The sequence below is a fragment of the Pseudophryne corroboree genome, chromosome 5, assembly GCF_028390025.1.
Source record: "Pseudophryne corroboree isolate aPseCor3 chromosome 5, aPseCor3.hap2, whole genome shotgun sequence".
NCBI classification, from domain to species: Eukaryota; Metazoa; Chordata; class Amphibia; order Anura; family Myobatrachidae; genus Pseudophryne; species Pseudophryne corroboree.
In genome coordinates, this window is record NC_086448.1 from 309,095,510 (window position 1) to 309,112,667 (window position 17,158).

The 17,158-nt window shown below is 44.8% G+C and overlaps 1 long non-coding RNA gene across 1 annotated transcript in view; it reads right to left on the reverse strand.

Annotated features, from left to right (window-relative positions):
• The window catches only part of LOC134927679 (uncharacterized), a 261,812-nt gene extending 245,293 nt beyond the window's left edge, over window positions 1–16,519 (reverse strand). The window contains exon 1 of the long non-coding RNA XR_010177706.1: window positions 16,406–16,519. This is a non-coding gene — a long non-coding RNA (uncharacterized LOC134927679). The remainder of the gene's footprint in view (window positions 1–16,405) is intronic.
• Between the last annotated feature and the right edge of the window lie 639 nt (window positions 16,520–17,158).

Here is a 17,158-nt window from a genome sequence, read left to right on the forward strand (position 1 = left end):
ACTATATTCAAAAATTTACTGTTTGTTTTATTTTTCAAATAAAATATTTTATGGTTTTTACTTCTCTCTTACAGTTGCTGCTTTTCAGTGTTAATTAAAAGCATTATGCTTCAGCTTTCCTGCAATGGTAAAATATAAAGTTTGCAATTTAGCTGTATATACAGTGCAATGTTTTTCTAATTTTTATATATTTATTTATTTATTTATTTATTAACAGTTTCTTATATAGCGCAGCAAATTCCGTTGCGCTTTACAATTTGAAATAACAATAACAAACTGGGTGATAACAGTCATAGAGGTAGGAAGGCCCTGCTCGCAAGCTTACAATCTATAGTATACAGTATATAAATATGGAATACATACTATTTCCCGGTGGGCAAGATGCAGGCGGCCAAGATCCGACAGCGGCATCCTACCCACCAGAATGCTGGCAGTGGGGCGAGCGGGACGAGTCCCCTTGTGGGCTCGCTGCACTCGCAACACTGCAAGCTTGATGGCTCGCTACACTCGCCACAGGTTCTATTCAGACTCTATTAGTGTCGTGGACACCCATGAGTGAGAATAGTCCCTTCTGGCTGTCGGTATAGTCGTCTGTCGGGATTCTGGCGTCGGTGTCCTGACCGTCTGGATCCTGACAGTGGGCAAATTGATTGCAACATATATATATATATATATATATATATACTGTATATATATATATATATATATATATATATATATACAATGGAAGGCGGCACTCAGAGATTGTTATCAGGTGAAAAAATTGGTGCTTTAATCGACGTTTCGGGAGACGTACTCCCTTCCTCAAGACACAGCAAACAAAAGTGCAAGTGCAATACAACATTTAAAAAGACTTACCAACCCCTTGGCTCGCCCATTCCCGCTGCAGCCAGCGGCGTCCCGCTCCACGGCGCCCGCACTTCCGGGTGCAGATGGCTCCGCCCCCCCGGTTGTAACATCCTCCCGCAGATGTGGGACGTCGCCGCTGCAGGGGGGAGGCGCAGAGAGTGACAGCGCGTTGCCTGGGGTTATATGTAAACAAACAAACCACCTATGAACAATCAAAGCATAACAGTAAAATTCCGACCACATCTAGTGGAAATACATAATAAAAACATGATAAAAACATGTAAACTGTGAACATGTGAAAATAAAGATATGTACTAACCCCCCTGCACCAATAAGACACACCCTACGTATTAACCGGGTGTGATGTAAAACTAAATAAACATGCCTAAAATCCAAAATGTTGCTTAACAAATTCAATTATTAATGATAATAATACAATGTGCAAACTTGCAGCTTCACTAAACATAGAGGTCACTTCCCTTATAACACTTGGGACTGTCAGCGCCTAATTTATGGCTGATATTTACTAGACTAATTAGCCATGCACCTAACATCTATTCCGGATTCTTAAGCCGCTAGTTTTCTGTAGTTTAAGTATGAACAATGCGTATTACTTGTTCCCATGAAAACATTGCTGATCTTAAGTCTACATGGGAGCCTATACATGGGATGATGGCTCCAGCCTGCTGGAATGAAAGGGGGCATTAGAGGAAACAATTAAGGCTAAGGTATTCATTTAAACCCCGTGGGTGAATAGTATCTAGCTTGTGGATCCACCATGCCTCTAAACGTAGCAGTTTGTTGGCTCGGTTGCCTCCCCGTAATGAGTCAGGGACCTGATCCACGATTTTGTAGCGTACCGATGCCAAGCTGTGGCGCATCTGTGCAAAGTGACGCGCCACAGGTTGGTCACTCTTGCCCGTTATCAAGGCTGCCCTGATGGCCGAGCGATGCTGGGCCATCATTTCCTTAAACGTGCATTGAGTTTTGCCCACGTAGTATAAGCTGCATGGGCAGATAAGCACATAGATGACAAACATTGAGCTGCAAGAGAGTACGTGTGGAATTCTGATCTTTTTACCTGTATGGGGATGAGAAATAAAATCACCTGTCAGCATATAGCTGCAGGTTGTGCAGCCCAAACATTTGTAACAGCCCGCCTTGCGTGACAAAAAATGGGTATTGGGCTGTGTAACTTTAAACCCAGCCACATAATTTTTAACTAAAAGATCTTTTAAATTGGCGCTACGAGTGTAGCACGGCATGATGCGACTGTCTTTAAGCATTTGTAGGCTGGGGTCGGTGGTTACAATGGGCCACATTTGTTTCACTTTTTTACAGGTTGCCTTGCTGGCGGTATTAAATTGATTAACCCACACAACCTTCGTGGCTTGCTCTTTGCGTGTTTTAACCTGCAGTAACTCCTGTCTGTTTTTTGATCTGGCCCTGGCACAAGCTTGCTTCAATAATGTAAGGGGATACCCCCTTTGTAAAAATTTTTGGGTCATGGCTTCTAATTGGATTTCCAGGTCCTCAGTGGCGCTAGTAATTCTGCACACACTGAGGTACTGGGAATAGGGTAAACCTTGGATCAGTGCAGGCGGATGGAAGCTGTCATGTCTCAGCAACGTGTTACGGTCTGTGGGTTTGGTGTATAATGTGGTCTCTATCTTCCCCTCCCGTATCTTGATTTTAATGTCCAGAAAACAGATTTCGGACAAATGGATGCTGAGAGTGAATTTGACCGGACTATCAGATTGGTTATGAGTGTCTACCAATCTCGTCAGAGCCTCCTCGTGGCCACCCCACAACAACAGGAGGTCATCTATGTAACGGGTGTATAGCTTAATCTGTCCGGCTATCTCAGAATCTACAAAAAACACCTGCCGCTCGACTTCCCACATATAAGCATTGGCTAGCGATGGTGCCACCGCCGACCCCATGGCACAGCCACTGGTCTGTATGTAGAACCTGCCATTAAAAAGAAAATAATTGTGCGATAAAGTGAATTCTAAAAGATTGATAAACAAATCAATGTCAGAACCCTCATAAAGGGGGTTATTGGTAATAAGGTGTCGCACGGCTACCAGCCCAGCTTGGTGCGGTATACAAGTGTAAAGACTTGTTACGTCAAGCGTGGCTAGCACCGTGCCTGTCTGAACTGGGCCAAATGTTGACAATTGTCTCAACAGCGTGCTTGAATCTTTAAGATGAGAAAAGGTGGCTTGAATGCAGGGTTGCAGGAAAAAATCTAAATAAACAGCGATGGATTCACACAGCGACCCCCTGGCCGAGATGATGGGCCAGCCGGGGGGGGGGGGGTGCTGTGGATTCTTGTGAATCTTAGGGATTGAATAAAAGACAGGGACTGCTGGATGCGAACACAGCAATCTATTATATACTTCATTAGTGATTAGGCCTTCTGTCTTAGCTTGCGTTAGCATGTCATCCAACTCTGCCTTGTATAAGGCCGTGGGATCACCTGCCAGTGACCTATAGGTCAGGCTATCTGCTAACAACCGATCACATTCTGCAATATAATCACAAGTGTCCAAAATGACAATGGCTCCCCCTTTGTCCGCGCCCCTTATAATGATGTCCTGTCTGGAACTTAAGTCCTTGAGGGCACTGTATTCCTCACAGGACATATTTCTATGGACCTGGGATGGCGGATGATTTTGCAAATGTTCCAGCATCCGTGTAAAGGTCTTAATAGAAGCGTTGTGCTAAGACAGAAGGCCTAATCACTAATGAAGTATATAATAGATTGCTGTGTTCGCATCCAGTAGTCCCTGTCTTTTATTCAATCCCTAAGATTCACAAGAATCCACAGCACCCCCCGGCCGGCCCATCATCTCGGCCAGGGGGTCGCTGTGTGAATCCATCGCTGTTTATTTAGATTTTTTCCTGCAACCCTGCATTCAAGCCACCTTTTCTCATCTTAAAGATTCAAGCACGCTGTTGAGACAATTGTCAACATTTGGCCCAGTTCAGACAGCCACGGTGCTAGCCACGCTTGACGTAACAAGTCTTTACACTTGTATACCGCACCAAGCTGGGCTGGTAGCCGTGCGACACCTTATTACCAATAACCCCCTTTATGAGGGTCCTGACATTGATTTGTTTATCAATCTTTTAGAATTCACTTTATCGCACAATTATTTTCTTTTTAATGGCAGGTTCTACATACAGACCAGTGGCTGTGCCATGGGGTCGGCGGTGGCACCATCGCTAGCCAATGCTTATATGTGGGAAGTCGAGCGGCAGGTGTTTTTTGTAGATTCTGAGATAGCCGGACAGATTAAGCTATACACCCGTTACATAGATGACCTCCTGTTGTTGTGGGGTGGCCACGAGGAGGCTCTGACGAGATTGGTAGACACTCATAACCAATCTGATAGTCCGGTCAAATTCACTCTCAGCATCCATTTGTCCGAAATCTGTTTTCTGGACATTAAAATCAAGATACGGGAGGGGAAGATAGAGACCACATTATACACCAAACCCACAGACCGTAACACGTTGCTCAGACATGACAGCTTCCATCCGCCTGCACTGATCCAAGGTTTACCCTATTCCCAGTACCTCCGTGTGTGCAGAATTACTAGCGCCACTGAGGACCTGGAAATCCAATTAGAAGCCATGACCCAAAAATTTTTACAAAGGGGGTATCCCCTTACATTATTGAAGCAAGCTTGTGTCAGGGCCAGATCAAAAAACAGACAGGAGTTACTGCAGGTTAAAACACGCAAAGAGCAAGCCACGAAGGTTGTGTGGGTTAATCAATTTAATACCGCCAGCAAGGCAACCTGTAAAAAAGTGAAACAAATGTGGCCCATTGTAACCACCGACCCCAGCCTACAAATGCTTAAAGACAGTCGCATCATGCCGTGCTACACTCGTAGCGCCAATTTAAAAGATCTTTTAGTTAAAAATGATGTGACTGGGTTTAAAGTTACACAGCCCAATACCCATTTTGTGTCACGCAAGGCGGGCTGTTACAAATGTTTGGGCTGCACAACCTGCAGCTATATGCTGACAGGTGATTTTATTTATCATCCCCATACAGGTAAAAAGATCAGAATTCCACACGTACTCTCTTGCAGCTCAATGTTTGTCATCTATGTGCTTATCTGCCCATGCAGCTTATACTACGTGGGCAAAACTCAATGCACGTTTAAGGAAAGGATGGCCCAGCATCGCTCGGCCATCAGGGTAGCCTTGATAACGGGAAAGAGTGACCAACCTGTGGCGCGTCACTTTGCACAGATGCGCCACAGCTTGGCATCGGTACGCTACAAAATCGTGGATCAGGTCCCTGACTCATTACGGGGAGGCAGCCGAGCCAACAAACTGCTACGTTTAGAGGCACGGTGGATCCACAAGCTAGATACTATTCACCCACGGGGTTTAAATGAATACCTCAGCCTTAATTGTTTCCTCTAATGCCCCCTTTCATTCCAGCAGGCTGGAGCCATCATCCCATGTATAGGCTCCCATGTAGACTTAAGATCAGCAATGTTTTCATGGGAACAAGTAATACGCATTGTTCATACTTAAACTACAGAAAACTAGCGGCTTAAGAATCCGGAATAGATGTTAGGTGCATGGCTAATTAGTCTAGTAAATATCAGCCATAAATTAGGCGCTGACAGTCCCAAGTGTTATAAGCGAAGTGACCTCTATGTTTAGTGAAGCTGCAAGTTTGCACATTGTATTATTATCATTAATAATTGAATTTGTTAAGCAACATTTTGGATTTTAGGCATGTTTATTTAGTTTTACATCACACCCGGTTAATACGTAGGGTGTGTCTTATTGGTGCAGGGGGGTTAGTACATATCTTTATTTTCACATGTTCACAGTTTACATGTTTTTATCATGTTTTTATTATGTATTTCCACTAGATGTGGTCGGAATTTTACTGTTATGCTTTGATTGTTCATAGGTGGTTTGTTTGTTTACATATAACCCCAGGCAACGCGCTGTCACTCTCTGCGCCTCCCCCCTGCAGCGGCGACGTCCCACGTCTTCGGGAGGACGTCACAACCGGGGGGCGGAGCCATCTGCACCCGGAAGTGCGGGCGCCGTGGAGCGGGACGCCGCTGGCTGCAGCGGGAATGGGCGAGCCAAGGGGTTGGTAAGTCTTTTTAAATGTTGTATTGCACTTGCACTTTTGTTTGCTGTGTCTTGAGGAAGGGAGTACGTCTCCCGAAACGCACCAATTTTTTCACCTGATAGCAGTCTCTGAGTGCCGCCTTCCATTGTACGTATACTGAGCTCACACAGCTTAAGGAGGGCACCGGAGCAGGTACCCAGCAGGGACGAGGAGTGCCGGACCCCACTGCACAGTATATATATATATATATATATATATATATATACATATATATGGGATGCAATCAATTTGCAAAATACATTTTCTTCATGAAGAAAGGTGAATTTGAACTAATTCACATGAAGGAAACATGATCTGCAATAAACATTATTTAGGGTCTCAAAACACTTATCTAGTGCCAAGCATGCCTATATATATATATATATATATATATATATATATATACATATATGTATAGAAACAACAACAATACCCTTTACTCGCGCTGTAATAAATCGGGCAGCACCTCAATAACAATCTCCCTGCTAGTGGGAGATAAAAATAGAATAAAGTACAGTATTCGGAGGGCGCACAACAGTAGCTGATATTATAAAATGACAATCAAACCAGCGTGACCCGAAGGACAATAGTTTTAATAAAACGACATTAAAAATATTGTACAATAATAAAATATTTCATAAGTACAATGCTCATTTGTACCAAAACATAGTACTAATACACATGTATGTATAAAATCCAACGCGTTTCGTCCGCTATGGACTTCATCAGGGGTACAGGTCGTTGTGCGAAGATACTTTAAGTGAGGGACACTTTAAGTAAGGAACACACGAATAGTCTCACTGTGGAAGATGATATTATATAGTGGACGTGTATTTAATTCTAGCGATGGATATAACCAATTATGCAGTATCCTCCAAGATAGATGAATAACCATAGGTATTTTAAAAGCAAGGTCAGAATAGTGACACCAGACAAAATGCGCAGAGGGGTAGAAAGTACCCAAAATAAAGGAATCTGGATATATGTGACTGCCTCCTCTCCTGAATGTCTTGACATTGTATTAGTACTATGTTTTGGTACAAATGAGCATTGTACTTATGAAATATTTTATTATTGCACAATATTTTTAATGTCGTTTTATTAAAACTATTGTCCTTCGGGTCACACTGGTTTGATTGTCATTTTATAATATCAGCTACTGTTGTGCGCCCTCCGAATACTGTACTTTATATATATGTATAGGCATGCTTGGCATTAGATAAATGTTTTGAAGCCCTAAATACTGTATATTGCAGTTCATATTTTCTTCTGTGAATTAGTTCAAATTCACCTTTCTTCATGAAGAAAATGTGTTGCCTCTCGGATTTCAGTGGACCGCTTGTTTAATCTCATGGTAAAAGATTTTGTCAAAAGGGACATTATTATATATATATTTTCTCTTATCATTGCAGATCAGAAACTACTCAATGGTCTTGAGATTAAAAGTAATGAGGACAACTGGAAAGGGGAAGGCACTGGAAAATGGGATGGAAGCAGGATGGCGGAAAAAAAAGTAACTCTTGACTTCTACCTCAGAGATTTAAGCCTACAGAGTTCTGAAACGAGATAATGACTACACTGGAAGAATGAAAGGTGCCTCTATAATTAAAACGAATACAGGGATAACTTCAGACACACAAAGGGGAAGAAAAGACACTTATAAGTCATGGTGAGTTCAAAAGGAAAGAATTAAGACAAATGCACAAAGCATCATGGGAAGTATTATTCAAGTTGCCCTGTCACACAGGCTGATTAACAGCAGTTCTAAGTCAGCTTGATCACCAGGGAGTCTTGCAGATAAAACAATTTCCTCCGCCAGCAAAAATTTCCCTCACAATGAACAAATGTTTCCCTATAGTATAAAATAGTGTAAAATGTTGAGAAAAGTGGGAGCAGGGGGATGTTACTCTCTTTCACTATGCCACCACCTGCTACGTAATTCAATATATCAATTCAATATTGTAGACACTGCTTCTCTCTGGTACGTTAATTACAAATTATGCCTTTACTAAAACATGAAGTATAGGACAGCTCTTAAGTCATTCAGTATTTTTTTTATGCCTATAACATATTTTTTGTCTAGTAACTTGTCTTATGGCTACATCATTATTTGTAGTACACATTATTTTACTTGCAACATGCTCCAATGTAATATTCCATTACTTTGCCACTATTGTACCACCTAAACCTGTGATGTTATGATGTCACACCTAGGGGGTGGGGCCATCAGCTCTGGGTGTCAGGGTGTCTGTCCATGGATCTGCAGTAGCGCTACTGTCTGCAGAGTGCTGTTCAAGACAGCCTACAAGCCACATGCAGGTGCTATGGGGCACTGATAGGAATAATGAGAAAAAAATAAGAATTTACTTACCGATAATTCTATTTCTCGTAGTCCGTAGTGGATGCTGGGAACTCCGTAAGGACCATGGGGAATAGCGGCTCCGCAGGAGACTGGGCACAAAAAGAAAGCTTTAGGACTACCTGGTGTGCACTGGCTCCTCCCCCTATGACCCTCCTCCAAGCCTCAGTTAGGATACTGTACCCGGACGAGCGTACACAATAAGGAAGGATTTTGAATCCCGGGTAAGACTCATACCAGCCACACCAATCACACCGTACAACTTGTGATATGAAACCCAGTTAACAGCATGATAACAGAGGAGCCTCTGAATAGATGGCTCACAACAAGAACCCGATTAGTTAATAATAACTATGTACAAGTATTGCAGACAATCCGCACTTGGGATGGGCGCCCAGCATCCACTACGGACTACGAGAAATAGAATTATCGGTAAGTAAATTCTTATTTTCTCTGACGTCCTAGTGGATGCTGGGAACTCCGTAAGGACCATGGGGATTATACCAAAGCTCCCAAACGGGCGGGAGAGTGCGGATGACTCTGCAGCACCGAATGAGAGAACTCCAGGTCCTTCTCAGCCAGGGTATCAAATTCATAGAATTTTGCAAACGTGTTTGCCCCTGACCAAGTAGCTGCTCGGCAAAGTTGTAAAGCCGAGACCCCTCGGGCAGCCGCCCAAGAGGAGCCCACCGTCCTTGTGGAATGGGCTTTTATTGATTTAGGCTGCGGTAATCCTACCGCAGAATGCGCCAGCTGAATAGTGCTACAAATCCAGCGCGCAATAGACTGCTTAGAAGCAGGAGCACCCAGCTTGTTGGGTGCCATCAGGATAAACAGCGAGTCAGTTTTCCTGACTCCAGCCGTCCTGGAAAAATAAAATTTTCAGGGCCCTGACTACGTCCAGCAACTTGGAATCCTCCAAGTCCCCAGTAGCCGCAGGGACCACAATAGGTTGGTTCAAGTGAAAACCTGAGACCACCTTCGGGAGAAACTGAGGACGAGTCCTCAACTCTGCCCTATCCATATAGAAAATCAGATAAGGCCTTTTACATGACAAAGCCGCCAATTCTGACACACGCCTGGCCAAGGCCAAGGCCAACAGCATGACCACTTACCACGCGAGATACTTTAGCTCCATGGTTTTAAGTGGCTCTACCCATGAGACTTTAGGAAATCCAACACCACGTTGAGATCCAAAAAGTGCCACAGGAGGCACAAAAAAGGAGGCTGAATATGTAGTACTCCTTTAACCAAAGTCTGAACTTCAGGCAGTGAAGCCAGTTCTTTCTGGAAGAAATTCGACAGAGCCGAAATCTGGACCTTGATGGACCCCAATTTGAGGCCCAAACGTCACCCCTGCTTGCAGGAAGTGCAGGAATCGACATAGTTGAAATTCCTCCGCCTTCATGGCCTCCCACCAAGCAACAAATTTTCGCCAAACGCGGCGATAATGTCTTGCGGTGACATCCTTCCTGGCTATGATCAGGGTAGGGATGACTTCCTTCGGAATACCCTTTTCCTTTAGGATCCGGTGTTCTACCGCCATGCCGTCAAACGCAGCCGCGGTAAGTCTTGGAACAGACAGGGTCCCTGCTGCAGCAGGTCTTGTCTGAGCGGCAGAGGCCAAGGGTCCTCTGCCAGCATCTCTTGAAGTTCCAGGTACCAAGCTCTTCATGGCCAATCCGGAACCCCGAGTATGGTTTTCACTCCTCGCCTTCTTATTATTCTCAGTACCTTGGGTATGAGAGGTAGAGGAGGAGACACATAAACCGACTGGTACACCCATGGTGTCACTAGAGCGTCCCCAGCGATCGCCTGAGGGTCCCTTGACCTGGCGCCATATCTTTTCAACTTCTTGTTGAGGCGGGACGCCATCATGTCCACCCGTGGTCATTCCCAACGGTTTACCCGCATTTGGAAAACTTCTGGAAGAAGTCCCCATTCTCCTGGGTGTAGGTCGCCCATCGGAGAATCCTTGTGGCTTCTGCCATCGCCATCCTGCTTCTTGTGCCGCCCTGTCTGTTTACATGGGCGACCGCCGTGATATCGTCTGATTGGATCAGTACCGGCTGGTTCTGAAGCAGGGGCCTTGCTTGGCTTAGGGTATTGTAAATGGCCCTTAGCTGCAGAATATTTATGGGAAGCGAAATCTCCTTGGAAATTTCTTCCCTGTGTGACTGCACCCCAGCCCCGAAGGCTGGCATCCGTGGTCACCAGGACCCAGTCCTGTATTCCGAATCTGCGGCCCTCTAGTAGATGAGCCCTCTGCAGCCACCACAGCAGCGACACCCTGTTTCTTGCTGACAGGGTTATCCGCTGTTGTATCTGTAGATGGGACCCGGACCATTAGTCCCACAGGTCCCACTGGAACGTCCTTGCGTGGAGTCTTCCGAATGGAATTATGCTTCGTACAAAGCTACCATTTTTCCCAGGACTCGTGTGCATTGATGTACCGACACCTGTCCTGGTTTTAGGATATCTCTGACTAGAGATGACAATTCCTCGGCTTTTTCCACTGGAAGAAACACTCTTTTCTGGTCTGCGTTCAGAAACATTCCCAGGAACAGAAGATGTGTCGTCGGGACCAGCTGTGACTTTGGAATATTGAGAATCCAGTCGTGCTGTTGTAGCACTTCTGCTACCCCCACTACCAACTGTTCTTTGGACCTCACCTTTATCAGGAGATCGTCCAAGTACGGGATAATGAAAACTTCCTTCTTGCGAAGGAGTATCGTCACTTCGGCCATTACCTAGGTAAAGACCTTCGGTGCCGTGGACAACTCCAACAGCCGCATCTGGAACTGATAGTGACAGTCCTGTACCACATATCTGAGGTACTCCTGGTGAGGGGGGTAAATGGGAACATGCAGGTACGCATCCTTGATGTCCAGGGAGACCCTGTAATCCCCCTTGTCCAGGCTCGTAATAACCGCCCTGAGCGATTCCATCTTGAACTTGAATCTTCTGATATAAAAGTTCAAGTATTTTAATTTCAAGATGGGTCTCACCGAACCGTTTCGGTACCACAACCACTGTGGAATAGTAACCCTTTCCTTGCTGAAGGAGGGGTACCTTGACAATCACTTGTTGTGATTATAGTGTTGAATATCCACCAACACCGTCTCCCTGGCAGAGGGAGGTGCCGGTAAGGCAGATTTTAGGAAACGGCGGGGGGGAAGAACGTCTCGAACTCCAGCCTGTACCCCTGAGATCCTGCTTGAAGGGCCCAGGGATCCATGTGAGAGAGCCCACTGTCCGCTGAAATATCTGAGACGGGCCCCCCCCGTACCCAGGTCCGCCTGAGCAGCCCCAGCACCATGCTGTGGACCTACCGGACGCAGGGAGGACTTCTGCTCTTGGGAACTAGCTGTGTGTTGCAGCTTTTTCCTCTACCTTTGCCTCTCGGCAGAAAGGATGAGCCTCTAGCCCTCTTGCTTTTCTGGGGCCGAAAGGACTGTACTTGATGATACGGTGCTTTCTTTTGTTGTGGGGTAGCCTGTGGCAAAAAAATCGATTTCCCAGCAGTAGCTGTGGAAACGAGGTCTGAAAAACTATCCCCAAACAGTTTTACCCCCTTATAGGGCAACTTCCATGTGCCGATTCGAGTCGGCATCGCCTGACCATTGTCAAGTCCATAACCCCCGTCTGGCGGCAATGGACCTAGCGCTTATTTTTGATGCCAGCCGGCAAATATCCCTCTGTGCATCACGCATGTATAAGACCACGTCTTTTATATGCTCTATTTTCAGCAAAATATTGTCCCTATCCATAGTTATTTTCCGACAGGGAATCTGACCACGCAGCGGGAGCACTGCACATCCATGCCGAAGCAACGGCTGGTCGCAATATAATGCCCTAGTGTGTGACCATATCTTATAGGGTAACCTCCTGCTTTCTATCAGCAGGTTCCTTCAGGGCGGCCGTATCCGGAGACGGTAGTGCAACCTTTTCTGATAAGCGTGTAAGCGCTGTATCTACCCTATGGGGTGTTTCCCCCCGTGACCTATCCTCTGGCGGGAAAGGGTACGCTGCCAATAACCGTTGTAGAAATTATCAATTTCTTACCGGGGGAAGACCACTCTTCCTCACACACCTCATTTAATTTCTCAGATGCAGGAAAAACTACTAATAGTTTTCTCTCACCAAACACAATACCCTTTTATGTGGTACCTGGGGTATAATCATAAATGTGTAATACATTTTTCATTGCCTCAATCCTGTAACGGGTGGACCTATTTGGAGGGTACACCAGTCTCATCGATGTCGACACTGGAGTCAGTATCCGTGTCGACATCTGTGTATGTTATCTGAGGTAGCGGGCGTTTGAGACGCTGGAACAAGCACAAGCTGAGTAGCCGGCTGTTCCGTGTCGTCGACCTTTTATGTAAGGAGTTGACACTTTCACGTAATCCTTCCATAAGTTCAACCACCCCGGTGTCGACCCCGCAGGGGGTGACAACATATTTACAGGCATTCGCTCCGCCTCCACCTCATTATCCTCCACATACCTGTCGACACAGCCGTACTGACACACAGCACACACACAGGGAATGCTCTGATAGAGGACAGGACCCCACAAAGCCCTTTGGGGAGACAGAGGGAGAGTATGCCAGCACACACCAGGGCGCTATATATCACAGGGATAGCACCTATAAAAAAGTGTTTTCCCTTATAGCTGCATATATTTGTATACTGCGCCTAAATTGTGCCCCCCCTCTCTTTTTAACCCTTTCTGTAGTGTATTAACTGCAGGGGAGAGCCAGGGAGCTTCCCTCCAACGGAGCTGTGAGGGAAAATGGCGCCAGTGTGCTGAGGAGATAGGCTCCGCCCCCTTCTCGGCTGACTTTTCTCCCGTTTTTTTCTGGAATCTGGCAGGGGTTAATATACATCCATATAGCCCTGGGGGTTATATGTGATGTATTTTTGCCAGCCAAGGTGTTTATATTGCTGCTCAGGGCGCCCCCCCCCAGCGCCCTGCACCCATCAGTGACCGGAGTGTGTGGTGTGCATGAGGAGCAATGGCGCACAGCTGCAGTGCTGTGCGCTACCTTGGTGAAGACTGATGTCTTCTGCCGCCGATTTTCCGGACCTCTTCTTGCTTCTGGCTCTGTAAGGGGGCCGGCGGCGCGGCTCTGGGACCGGACTCCGAGGCTGGGCCTGTGTTCGGTCCCTCTGGAGCTAATGGTGTCCAGTAGCCTAAGAAGCCCAAGCTGGCTGCAAGCAGGCAGGTTCGCTTCTTCTCCCCTTAGTCCCTCGATGCAGTGAGCCTGTTGCCAGCAGGTCTCACTGAAAATAAAAAACCTAAAACTAACTTTTTCTAAGAAGCTCAGGAGAGCCCCCTAGATTGCACCCAGCTCGGTCGGGCACAAAAATCTAACTGAGGCTTGGAGGAGGGTCATAGGGGGAGGAGCCAGTGCACACCAGGTAGTCCTAAAGCTTTCTTTTTGTGCCCAGTCTCCTGCGGAGCCGCTATTCCCCATGGTCCTTACGGAGTTCCCAGCATCCACTAGGACGTCAGAGAAACTAATGAATACAGTGAAATGATCTGCAATGCCTTGAAAATGTTGCTCTAACCTTGTATCTACCTAAATGTATTTATTTATTTTAGTACATGATTGGGCTTTACACTAAAGCAAAGCATTTATACCATTAGGCAAAATAAGTTCTTTGCTCACGCAGCGCAGTCTTCTGAGTGTTGCTTGAGTAGATCAGTCAAGGCTGTAGGAATCACTCCTCCAGAGCTCAGGTAAAAGTTCTTACACGTTTCTCCGTCTTAGCACATTTACGGTTTCATCAGAGGAAATGGTCAATGTACTAAGACGGAGAAACGCGTAAGCATCTTTTACGTGAGCTCTGGAGGTGTGATTCTTACAGCCCTGACTGATCTTATGAGTGAAACCTGTCTTGGATGCCAGCATACTCAAGCAATGGGCATTCAGTAGACATGCCGCTACATGAGCATGGTGAGGTACTGTAAGAGAGGTTGAATACTATATCCCTCTAAAAATGCACACCGGATGAATGTACCCTGTGATGGGAGTTTGAATGCAGCACTATTGAAAGTACTATACCCGCATCGCCTTCCCTTTCTTTCTGGATGTGTCCATAAGAGGGCCACATAAAATTGTGCTGAGGGTATCAGGGTCGAGCATAGCGCATTAAATTAGAATTAATTTTTCTCTCCCGTGTGAATACACTGCCGTGATGATTGCTTAAAAGCATTTTAAAACTGTGGATTGCTTATCACAGACTGTTTGGTAAAACTGACTGATTGTCAAATAAGGGCTATAAATACACTTCATTCAAAACATCCTATTTTTTTGAGCATTTTTTAATACATTGTAGATGTGTTGTTGCTATTAAATGTTTTTCATGTGATAGTTAATCATCTTAATAAATCATTTATATGGATGTATAGATAATAGCTTTCTTGCGCACCTTACTGTTGGTTAATCCATCAAACATTCTCTCTGTTGTCGCTAATTTTACAAGGCAGTTTGCAAACTAAGGTGCTGCAAAACATTACTAGTTCATTAGCACTTAAGAATTGTTTTATTACTAATTATTGCGCCTGGTGTTAACTCTTTTCTGATTTTGTGTGAACCATTGAGTTTCCATTGTGTTTCCATTTTAACTTTCCATAAAATAATAATAATAATAATAATAATAATAATAATAATAATAATAATAATAATAATAATAAATGAATAAATAAATAAGAAAATAAACTCGGATTAAACTATATGAAAATTAGCAAAACATTAAATAAAATGTAGTATCTGTATTTGGGGAAAAAATGCATTATTTAAATAATAAAGCATTTTTTACCTTTAACATTCCTCAGCTGCTGCAATGCTGCAGTGGCAATAGCAATGAGAGGATTGTGATATAGATGTACCAATACAATCCTTCCAATAATAGGTTTACCTTTGCTTGGCATAAGCAGAGAGGGAGAATGGGCTTTCTCCCTTTAGTAAATGGACCCAATGATGTGACACTCTCTCTCCTATACTTGGCAAAGGCCATCCGGCGCTCCTGTGTAAAGCTTTGCAATGGGGGGTTCAGTATAAGCATTCTGGACCTCATTCAGATGCAGTTGCAACTTCGATTGTGTTGCAGCTGAGCGGTTATCAGTAGATTGCACGTGTCATAGCCGCAGAGCCGTTTCTTGCGCCGGGCGAGGCGTGTCGTCGTACGGGGCACCCATCGCAGCTCTTTGGTGGCTCCTGGTGCTCCCCCTCCTCCCCGTCATTACTACTCCGCTCGGGGGGTGGGGGGGGGGGTGGAGTTTTGCATAATGATGACGTGTGCAAATTTGTATTTTTTTATATCTATGGGGGCGCGCATTTTTTTAAATGACAATGGGTGGGATAGGGCGCATTATTAAATCTCGCACTGGGAGCCAAATGGCTAGGCCCTGCATAGTGCCAAGGTACCTATGGATTGCTGATCACAGCGAGGAATCAGTTGCAGAGTGCTTAACAGGAACAGGCCGTATTGGGGAGGTAAGAGGGAGTGTCTGCAAAAATGCAGGAGTGTCATAACCATTTTCAGGTCGTGTCTTGGCGTGTGACTGCAATCTCGTGCACATAAAACATGGCGCCAGCATCGCAGCTCCTGCTGCCATTCCTATGCGGCCGTGGAGGCACGCAGGCAGTCAACGTTCCTTGCATTTGCATTATGGTTGTGCCGGAGTACACCGTTGCTTAGCACGTTGCAATGGCTTCAGTGGGCATGTCTGTCCACTTGTGGCTGCTTCACTTGCGTTGCCTCGCAGTTCCATCACTAATGCTCTGTCGGCGTTGCGACCGCATCTGAATCAGGCCCCTTGTGCCATACAAGAAGCATTGTTGTGTAAACTGAAAGTATATTCCTTGGGTTTAAATTCTTTGGAAAGTCTAAGTGAGAATATGACATATTTGCCATTTAAGGCAGCAGAGTTCTCTAACTGTCTCTGCAGCTGTTTCCTTAAGCTGAGGAAAGCCAGGAAATTAGTTAATAGGCCCCATTGTTTTCTTAATTACCTTTCAAATCCTTACCTCAGCCATGGCCTCATTTCAAGGTTTGCAATATCAGACCAATCCGGAAATTGTCTCAGGTCTGAGGTTCTCTACCATGCCTTTTTCTCTGTTTTCTTTTGCTTGTGCTACACAGTACTGCTAGCAAATAGTAACGTGAAACACTATCTTACAGTACTGAAATAGCTGTCAGCTGTTAATAGGTGTACATGGCTGTATGTAAACTAATGAAAATTGAAGTTCCAGCTGTGTAAGATCACTAAAAAAAAATAAAAAAATCGCACCACTTTTGCAACACAAGACACAGTAAAATGCTTGTGTAATAGTACCCTAATTCTTATCGAAGAATGATAATGCAGTATGTCCTTCATTCTAAACTATTCATGTGTTAAATGATTGTCATTATATCATATTTATAGTGGATCTAAATGTGCAAAAAAAAAAAGATTTTTGGGGGCCAAAACAAGAGCTGCTATATAGTGTGTCACCATACGAATCACTAGTTATTGTCTTCATTTAAAATAAATAAACTCAATGCAGCCATAGCTACAGTAGGACACCACAAATATAAATTAATGGGGAGAACACTTGAAAATGTTTAGCTGATCACAATCAGTGCGCCCCAGCAGCCGAAACAAGAGATGGACAAAAGTATCACCAATACTTTAAGAAACATACAATGGAACAAGAAATTTACCACCTCTTTATCTCAGGCACTATCAATTAAATCATCCAATAGATGTTCAATCTCTATCCAGTAGACCATTTTTTGGG